Raw genomic sequence first — 11,672 nt, 5'->3', positions numbered from 1 at the left:
ATTCATGCTAAACTACTCACATTTCCAGAACGGTTAAAAGACACATGCGTTAATCCATTCTCTTAAATTATGAACACTCAAAGCCTAATTTCTCTAAGGCACCAACGTGGTATACAGTAAGGAACTTCTTGAAGGTGTCATCATGTCTGTCAAGCTACCTAAATGGGTTCTCCCTATATACCCGATTGGGGACACGTGACTTGTATCATCCAATCACAGTCAAGCAATATGTCATAGTGTACAAGGAAAACGTGAAACCATCAGTATCTGAGCTTTATGAATTTGTTTTTTTTTACCATTCATATATTTTCTCTATCCAATTAACTTGTCTGACATGGCGAGAACTAAATTCGCGATACTGTTTCTAAAATGTGAAGAACTGTTGACAGAGAAACAAGCTGTGAAATAGAAGGCAACAGTATAGTCGTGACATCACGTGATTTTGCAATATCCAGTCGCACCCATTCTGTTCGCTTCAAACTAAAAAGCGTGGGCTAACCGATCTGTATGACAACCGATCTGAGTTTTTTATATCACAACATACTGTGCCCATTCGTTTGGTGGATAAGTTGAAGTGACTCTCACCTGACAATTCTCATGGGTATTTGGTACCTATCGAATAAGGAGACGTAACTGATCCGAGTTTTTAGACACCACGGTAAACCATGGGAGAGATTTAGGTAAGATTTGGATCAGTGTGTATGTCTATTTGTCATTTTCTGCGTTACTGTTCCGATGTTCTGGACCCGTGAAGGTCCGGGGTAGAATAGACCTTCAGTAGCCCATGCTTGCTATAAAAAGCGACTATACTTGTAAGGGGCGACAAACGGGATCGGGTGATCAGGCTCGCTGACTTGATTGACACATGTCATCGGTTCCCTGTCATTTGATAGATCGATAGATCGATGCTCATGCTGTTGATCACTGCATTGTCTGGTCCAGACTCGCTTATTTAAAGACCGCCGCCATATAGCTGGAATATTGCTGAGTGCGGCGTAAAACTAAACTCACTCACTCAGGCGTCTTGAATACCATGTATAAATGATAACCATTGACATATGGTTGAGAATTTAGGAAGACTAACGTGAACTGTTACCACAACAATTACTTGAGTTCAAAATACTTTTGTTCATTCGTCCCTGTTGTGATCTTGTGGATCTGGTTATTTTCATATTTGAATCAAAATATCTGCTCGGATTGAATCAGCATTTCAGAATGTCGAAGTCAAAACAAGGTTGTGTGGCCAAGATGTTTGGTTTAGGTTTGAGGAAAATGAACACTCGTTTAATCACCAACAAATAACAGGTTACCATGAATTGATTTAACCAGTAAAGGTGAATGCTCTCTGTGTGTATTCTCTCAGATGGATGGATAAAGCTATCAATTCATACAATGAAATTAGCATGTACTGTCATCAATAACCACATATCATATCTGGTCAGTGTGGAATGAACCTGTGCATGTCCTTTAAACTTTTCTGAAAGCTCTAGACCGTGTCCAACATTAGGCTAAAGCCGATGATTTTGAATTTATGCAAATATGTGAAAATATTCTCTTATTCGTATAGAATGCATGCGGATATGTTGAAATATTGAATACACCATCATGGCAAGTTTCCTACACATGAATTAGGAATCCCAGTTTTACGATGAATACAGTGTTTAATTGTGCTATGAACCTTACTGTATCGATACCAGTATCATTTTGTCGCATGAAACAATATCCTGTCTACCCTGTTTACACCTCATTCGGCACACCATGTCATAACGACATGTGTTATATTTCTTTCAAGACATGTTCGAACTTGTCTACGTGTTGCAAAGTAAGGCTATCTCACACGGTCCGAGCTTTATGAAAATAAAGCTTTTATGATATAGTGATAACTCGCTGAAAAGCTCATCTCAAAATGACATTAAATAGTTTGGGCAGATTTTGTTATGTACCCTATGCTTTTAACGTTAAGTAGCAGCGGGGAGAAAGCTATTAGGCGACGGGAATCTGCCTTGATATTTTATGCACATACCACAGTTATACACTGATCCGAATGTACTCATTTGTACCAGGAAGAAATGCCCAAACGGGTATCTAAAAAGCTGGAAAGCCCAGGTTAAAAATAGTTACAACCCATACAAGGAAAAAACAGCTTGCACATTTTTGACGTAACTACTGCTGCAAATGCAGTATATTTGGTTTTGTTAATATGAATAACCCTATTTCATAATCAAGTAAGTTATCATTCTGCAAAGTGTATTCTTAAAAGGTCTTTGTGAGAGCTCACTGTTTACTGCACCTAATACTCAAGTTAAAGATTTATAGTCACCTTTCAAGATTATGAACGTGTCCAATTGTTCATTGTATGAATTCACGAGTCGAATTGCTCCTCACTGTCTGTTTTGAACTCAGTAACAAACTCCTGGTAACGAACTTTGACTGTCCGCCTGAAATGTGTCCTTCCTCTACGCGTCGACCACTCGTGATATGAGACGGGGCTCAGCTAAGTTAATGTACAGCTGAATGTGGTCATGTGACATGTTCATCGAATCACAGTCAAGCAGTGTCCTGGTTTGTGGCGGGCACGTGTTACATATGAATCCGAGCTTTATGAATTTTACATTTTGAAGAGAATTGAATAATTCTTGGAAAGAATGATGAGGCAAACTATCTAGGTCTGAGTCACAAGGAGGAAGATTTATGGTGTGCTTGTGTTTGTTATTCAATTCCACATATCAGTATTCTAGTATATATATGACGTTCTTTGAACAGTTGAATCAGACGAGCAACAACCAGTGATTGACATTATGAGCAGTCATCTACACCATGGTGAACAGGACAATTGTCAAAAGGTCAGCGAGAGAAAATATGAATCTCTATGACATGGCGATGGTACATATATCAGTATATCATTGAGTGAGTGAGTGAGTGAGTTTGGTTTTTCGCAGCTTTTAGCAATATTCCAGCAATATCACGGTGGGAGACACCAGAAAATGGGCCTCACACATTGTACCCATGTGGGGAATCGAACCCGGGTCTTCGACGTGACGAGCGAACGCTTTAACCACTAGGCTACCCCACCGCCCCGTATATCATTGAGGTCGTAATATGACGATAAACATAAAATCAGAAAATCAACATTCCTGATTAGCAGGTTCCACAAGTTACAGTGGAAGCTGTGAACACCGGCATCTACCCAATCCGGCTTTTACTGTAGTAGTGAAAACGTATGTAGTAAGGTGAAAAACTGACTATAGGTTATAGATCATAGAGATTGATGATATTTAACAACTTATCGATCTGTTATCTATAATATCGAAAACGTAACTTTGAACAAGAGACAAAAATATCTCAAAGAAATGAAAGTCTTACATATGGTTTTGTATGGATTATTAACGAAACAGCGTCCTGGACATAAGTTAGAAGCAGATCATGACTAAAGTCCTAATTCTGTAAAGTATGTGAGAAAATTAAAACAGTTTTCTGTTACAAAGTTAACATACGAAATTATCTAAGACACTATTTTCATATCAAAATTAGTAATACTTTTCCTGTTATCGATATTTCTCATTATCGATCATTTTATCCACCCTATTAACTCGTGTTGTTATTCTCTGAAGATCATTCATAACAATCACTAACGTGTATCTAAATTGTGTGACAATAATGAAAGGTCCGAATATTAATCATTCGCGAGGTGTATACAGCGTTTGGTTAAAGATCGGATCCGTCCAAGTTAACCCTCGTTAACACAATACAGCATATCTATGTGTCTGAGTTTTCGGATCGTGACAGTTTCATCGTACTGCTAGCAATTTTATCTATACGTTGGATGGAAATGTATTGACATAGACCGACATAAATTACGTTGTTGATACAATGCTCAAACAAGCATACGTCAAACAGCATATATCGGATCCATTGAAAGTTTTGAACTTGACAGTGACGCAATGACCTGGATTCGCTTCCTTCTGTTGCATTGTCACAACAAGCAGTTAGTGTCTGAAAACGTGCATGCACTAAACGGTGGTCAGTAGCTAGACATCGTACAATACATTTCATCTCAATACGGTTCTCTGACATGCAAACGATGGGGGTCATTTGCTGTTGTTTCAGAAGAAATTACAAGGTGGGATAACTGGCTTCTGATTTAATATAAAACTTAAGTATGAATAGACCTGGGAAACCAAGCCAAAAACCAATGATCATTTTTTCAGTTATGATCAGATACAACTCATAAAAATATGTTATAGCATGAATAGTTTTAAGACTATTGTCACAGAAACTAGCATGACATGGGTTTGTAAAGAGAAACAAAATGATTTCAACATTACGTTTGCTTTCGTTCAGTGATAAAGTCAAAATGCATTAAAACGGATTTTTCTGATATAGGTGAATACCTGCTACAAGTCATTCAGCTACATCCATGCTAAACTAGACACATTTCAAGATCTGTTGCAAGACCCATCCGTTAATTCATTCGCTTTATGAACTCACAGAGCAGTAAGAAGCTACTTGAAAGTGTCATAATGAACACTGTCTGTCAACGTACCTAAGCAATTCCTTCATATACACACAATTGAGGATATGTGACTTGTATCATCCAAACACAGTCAAGCATTATGTCATAGTGTACAAGGAAGGCGTGCTACCTTCAGTATCCGAGATTTCTGAAGTTTGTTTTGAAAGGAAGTGAATACAATCAAAATATATATTTCCTCTATTCTTTGTATATACTTGAGGATAGGCCTACGTGCGTGTGTGCGTGTGGTGTCTTTGGCCAAAGTCCGGACTTGATATAATGAAAGCTATAATGAAGTAATAGAATGCATGTTGTTTTATGACTATCACAAGAAGGAATAGGTAATCAGTTTATAAATGAAAACAACATGATTTTAGCTTCAACTTTAGATTTGGACTTCGAATTAAATACTCTATCTCTATCAACTTTACTGATCCAGTTGAGGTAGAAATCAGATGAATTTATACCTTTTTCAGGGTAAGGTTTAAAACTAACGAGATCAACTGATATGCAGTATACAGCCCTGATATGAAAACAAACAAGTATGTTAGAAGCACGTGAACGGAAACAATAGTGATTTCAAGATGAAATGTAATGAGATTCGTCAGATAATAGATGTGAATATTCCCTGCAAATCCTAAACATTTAGGTTCAAGTACTCACATCACCAGGTCGGTTACAAAACCTCTACGTCCGTTTATTCACGTTAGGAACCTAATTACTCCCAAATACCCAGGCTGAACACAGTTAGGAACTTCTTATTCATATCGTTATGAACACTGTCATTAGAGCAAAGGGAAGAATGTCCCCATGTGTACCCGACTGGGGACATGTGACTTGTAGCATCCAATCACAGTCAAGCATGATGTCATAGCGTGCAAGGAAGGCGTGTAACACTCAGTATCCGATCTTTATGAATTTCTATTTTGAAAGGAATCGATTACCATGAATATATTCCTGTATCCATTTAACAGATCCGACAAAGCGAGAAATGTTAAAGTACACACAAACAAGTTGTGAAACTCTGTACAGATTTGATCAAGTCAACAGATCTCCAGTAGCATGCTCATGGCGTCAATGGGCGTCTATTAACCCGCCCGAATTTTGTTATGAATGAGGTCTCAACATTGAAACGGTGGAAGGAATGTATACATTTGTTATCTTTCAAATCTTATCTTGCCAAACAAGCAAACTCTTCAACACATAAAAGGGTGAACAGTTTGAAACCTATCTTGTATATAATCGCTTGATTAGACCATGTCTTGTGACGCGAACAGCTGACATACAGTATTCGAGCATAATCTAGTTGGCCTTACACTTTCACGCGGGACCAGACGAAACACCGCCATTCATAAATGCACAGTTGATATATTGAACACCGTTCATGTTTTAACATCGACCATTGATTACATAGGCTATTCAGCGAGATAAATTGTCACTGAAGGAATGAAACATACAATGTGTGCAGGGGACTGGATTGAGCCCAACGTGGAGTTACATGTATCTGAACTATATAATACCATCGGTCCGACAGTTTCCAACTAAGAAGGGAGGAATGCGCACAGTGCCATGAATAGACCTGGAAACCCCAAGCTATGAATAGACACAACTCATACAAGGAGGCAATAATATGAGTGTTTTGAGACTACACCACGAAAACAGGTTTGTTTGATATCAGTGAATATCTGCTACAAGTACTACACATCAAGGAAAATCTGTTACACATTCATATTCAACTACTCACATTTCAAGATCGGATTAAGGGTCCAACCACTAATCCGTTCACTTAATGAACTCACAGAGTCTAATTACTAAAGAGGCACCAATACTGTACACAGCAAGGAACTTCTTGAAGGTGACATAATGAATACTGTCTGTCAAGGTACCTAGGTGGGTCCTCTATATTTACCCGATTGCGGACATGTGACCTGCATCATCCAATCACAGTCCAACATTATGTCATATTGTAGGCGTGTTAACTTCAGTATCCAAGCTTTACGAATTTCGATTTTAAAAGGAATCGATTACTATTAATGTATTTCCTCCATCCATTTAACATGTCTGACAATGCTAATTGTATATTCGTCATATTGTTTCGAAAATGTAAAGACATGTTGATATGTTGGTACATCCTACTGAAAAAGCAAAGTTTACTGATCCGAGATTTTAGAAACCACGGGAAACCATGTGTTATTAGAGGGGAAATTTGAGTAAGATTTGTAACAATGTCTTTTTCATCATTCTCCGCATTACTGTTCAGATGTTTTGAATACACTGCTTAAAATAATGATAATCATTGATATATTGTTGAGACTTTAGGAATATTAAAGTGAACGGTTACCGTAATAATTCACGATTACTTTTCCTAATTCGAAACTTTTATGATATTGCCCATCTGCTTATTTTTATATCTGAATCAGAATATCTGCTCAGATTGAATCAGAATTTCATAATGTCAAAATAAAAACTAGGTAATGTGGACAAGATGTTTAATTGAGGTTTTGAAAAATCAATAATCGTTCAATAATTAACAATTACCAGGTTCCCTTCTGCTGATTTCCCCACCTGAAGTAGAATGCTGTCTTTGTGAAAAGACCATGCCTTAAGAAAGCGGTCAAATTAAACAAATAAGATGTTTTTGTGTAGAAGGCGATCTATTATAACAGATGTTGTGATCTTTAGTTTTCGTCATCATATACTTGTCGTGGGAAAGGTATATTCTATATTGCGTATGATAGCTATTCAGATATTTATTCATTTAATGTTATTCACATATGTCTATTCATGAAGTGAAGCAAATGGAGAAATTCTTGGGTTCAAACGTTAAAAATGGTCTGTTATTGCTGTATACTTGAAGAATGGAAAGGAAGACCCGGTTTATCTTAAACAAATTCAAATCAAACATTCTGTTCTGTCTTGTGTTGTGTGACTCTCTCTGTCAAGGGAATCCACTTCAGTACTGAACTAAATGTTCCAGTCATGGGTACAATCATAGTTGAATGTCTGTAGGAATTTACAACTTAGTATTCTCTCAGATGGATAAAGTCGTCAATTCGTACAATGTAATTAGCACATACAGTTGTCATCAATCAGCACATATCACATTTGGTCAAAGTGGAGTGAACCTGTGCATTTCCTATAAGCTGTTAGTCAATCTGAAAGTTTTATGCCCATTACTAGGGTAATTTTATGCAGATTTTGAATTTATGCATATAAGTGAAAATGATATTCTATAAAATGGGTCTGTGATGAGATTGAAATGGTGAAATAGAACCGTTTTGTGAAAATCCCATAAATTCATGTTGCATGCACCATGACTATCCAAACATTTCATACAATCATATTCGCATAGAATGTATGTGGAAATATTACGATTTGGCATGGGTATAAAATGAGGTCGATATAAACATTGGTAATAGTGTATGGAATACCCCATCATGCCAGATTTACTACACACGAATTGGGGATCTGAGGTTACGATCAAAAGAGTGTATTCTTGTGCTATGAAACTATATGGAGACCAATATCCTTTCGTCGCATGAAACAATATACTATATACCCGGTTTACACCCAAATTCGCACGCTATGTGATAGCAACATGTGTTATATTTCTTTCAAGACAAGTTTGAACTTGTCTACAAGACAGGTCTACATGTTTCAAAGTGAGACTATTTCATATAAGCTCATATATCCGAGCTTTATGAAATTAACCCTTGTATGCTACCTGACGATGCTTATTGTATAATCGGTATTGGACAATCGACTTTGACTTACCAGAGATGGATGTTCACAGAAGCAGTATACCATGTTCTGTTAGTTAGCAAATAACTGTACTTGCTACAGAGGTACAGTATGTCCTAATGGGCCCTGGTGTTGTGATCTACCTTTAGTTGTTGGCGGTCTATAGCCCGTTTTCATACTGTATCCTATTTTAGATTTAATAACCAGTAATATAATGAAGAATTCTCGAATTCATAGCGTGATACACCAGATATGGTCTTCACACATATTCATGATGAGGGAAACCGAATCAGGGTCTTCGGCGTTTCGAGAAAACGCTTTAACCACTAGTCTACTCTACTGCCCATCTGTGTATGTGTGTTTGTTGATGGTGTCTTCGCGTTTGTTTGTGTGTGTATGTATAAATTACAGTGTTACAGTGATACCTCACAGAGATACCATGTTGTATACCATAGCTCCATTAGACAAAGTAAAATGGCATTGAGACCACACAGTGACACTGACAGTGACAGCACAAGGGAAGGCAGTCGCTGTATGTCACGAGGAAGCAAAATGTAGCTGTTGACACGCTTGTCACAGTCTGTTCAATGGGTGATATTAAAGACTTTCGGCAGATAAGGTTAAGTACTCTGTGCTTTTCACATTTATGTCCAGCGAGGAGGCGACGACAGACTGATTTGATATCTTAAGCAGACATCTCAGTTATACACTGACCTCATTTGTACCAGGAAGAAATGCCCACCCGGGTATTTATAAGTCTGGAAAACCTAGGTCAAAAATAGATACAACGCATACAAGGAAAAAATAGCTTGCACAATTTTGACGAAACTACTGCTGCAAATGCAGTATAGTTTTGTTAATATGAATAACCCTATTTGATAATCAAGTAAGTTATCATTCTGCAACGTGTGTCTGTGAGAGCTCACTGTTTGCTGCACCTAATACTCAAGTGAAAAATTAAAACTCACCTTTCAAGATTATGAACGTGTTCAATCCGTTAATCCAGTCATTGTATGAATTCACGAGTCGAATTGCTCCTCACTGTCTGTTTTGAACTCAGTAACAAACTCCTGGTAACGAACTTTGACTGTCCGCCTGAAATGTGTCCTTCCTCTACGCGTCCACCACTCGTGATATGAGACGGGGCTCAGCTAAGTTAATGTACAACTGAATGTGGTCATGTGACATGTTCATCGAATCACAGTCAAGCAGTGTCCTGGTTTGTGGCGGGCACGTGTTACATATGAATCCGAGCTTTATGAATTTTACATTTTGAAGGGAATTGAATAATTCTTGGAAATAATGATGAGGGAAACTATCTATGAGTCACAAGGAGGAAGTTTTATGGTGTGTTTGTTATTCAATTCCACATATCAGTATTCTAGTATATATATGACGTTCTTTGAACAGTTGAATCAGACGAGCAACAACCAGTGATTGACATTATGAGCAGTCATCTACACCATGGTGAACAGGACAATTGTCAGCGAGACAAAATATGATACCTCCAGTTTTCATAACTAATGTTCCCAGTCGGCTTCTTGTCCGACAAAATACTTCCCATGTCCACCAGAAACCTCTGTCAAGTGCAGAGTCAGTTGTATAATTTCCACTACATCATCTGCATGTGTTTATGAATCACTATGACATGGCGACGGTGCCATGTTAAAAAGGTGATATATCAGTACATCATTGAGGTCTTAATATGACGATAAACATAAAATCAGAGAATCAATACTCCTGATTAGCAGGTTCCACAAGTTAGAGTGGAAGCTGTGAACACCGGCATATATCCAATCTGGCTTTTACTGTAGTAGTGAAAGCGTATATATTAAAGCGAAGAACTGGCTACCGATATAGATCATAGAGATTGATGAAATTTAACAAAATATCGATCCGTTATCTATAACATCGGAAACGTAACTTTGAACGAATAGACCAAAATATCTCAATGAGATGAAAGTCTTACATATCACTAGTGAGTGGTGACATGATGTTGTATGGATTTTTAACAAACCAATCACTAACGTGTATCTAAATCATATGACAATAATGAAAGGTCCGAATATTTATAAGTCGCGAGTTGTGTACAGCGTTTGGTTAAAGATCGGATCCGTGCAAGTTAACCCTCGTTAACACAAGATAGCTTATCTGTGTGTCTGAGTTTTCGGATCGTGACAGTTTCGTCGTGCTGCTAGTAACTTTCTCTATACGTTGGATGGGAATGTATTGACATAGACCGACATAAATTACGTTGTTGATACAATGGTCAAACAAGCATACGTCAAACAGCATATATCGGATTAACTGAAAAGCTTGAATTTGACAGTGACGCAATGACCTGGATCTATTAATACAAAAGTGTGCTTCCTTCTGTTGCATTGACTAGCGGTCAGTGTCTGAAAACGTGCAGGCGCTAAAAGGTGGTCAGTAGCTAGACATCGTACAATACATTTCATCTCAAGGACAGGACGGTTCTCTGACATGCAAACGATGGAGGTTATTTGCTGTTGTTTCAGAAGAAATTACAAGGTGGGATAACTGGCTTTCTTATGTATTCTTATTTAAGATAAGAGTGTGTGAGTTTAGTTTTACGCCACACTCAGCAATATTCCAGCTATATGGCGGCGGTGTGTAAATGATCGAGTCTGTACCAGACATTCCAGTGATCAACAACATGAACATCGATCTGCACAATTGGGAACCGATGACATATGTCAACCAAGTCAGTGAGCCTGACCACCCGATCCCGTTAGTCGCCTCTTACGACAAACATAGTCGCCGTTTATTGCAAGCATGGGCTGCTGAATGCCTATTCTACCCCAGACCTTCACGGGTTATAAGATAAGAAGACGTGTGGAAAGAAATTCAAACGTAAATGGAATGAGACACATTAATAGTGTCACTGTGTATATGGATTTTTTTCACTACTGTTTGATAATGGTAGTACTTGCCATGGTAGAGCTTGTCATTAAGCTCTCGTAAGCCTAAAATCTCGTAACTTTTCTTGTAGCATTCGTACCGCCTATATTGTAACATAGGAGGTACGAATGCTACGACAAAAGTTACGAGACCTTAGGCTTACGAGAGTTTTGTGAAAGGGGGTCCTGGATCTAACCCGGTATAAACAATTCGTCTGTATTACTGCTGAATTACATGAAATAATGAGTTGTTCATACTTTATCAGAGCCTTTACCGTATGTTCTAGCCCGTCCCTTCAAATACAAACTGGGAAAATCAGCTGTCAGAGCAAGAGAAGAACGTACACCTTACAGAGAAGACACTGCTGCTTGTGTCGGAGAACCTAGGTGAAGGTTGGGAGGCGGTGGGCGTCCGTCTAGGGCTGACTTATGTGGGCGTACAGAGGTGCAAGATGTCTCACTCTACCTGTGTGATGCAGATCTTCGCCATGTTGAAC

Source organism: Haliotis asinina, chromosome 2 (genome assembly GCF_037392515.1).
Source record: "Haliotis asinina isolate JCU_RB_2024 chromosome 2, JCU_Hal_asi_v2, whole genome shotgun sequence".
Lineage (NCBI taxonomy): Eukaryota > Metazoa > Mollusca > Gastropoda > Lepetellida > Haliotidae > Haliotis > Haliotis asinina.
Note: the sequence above shows the minus strand (reverse complement) of the source record.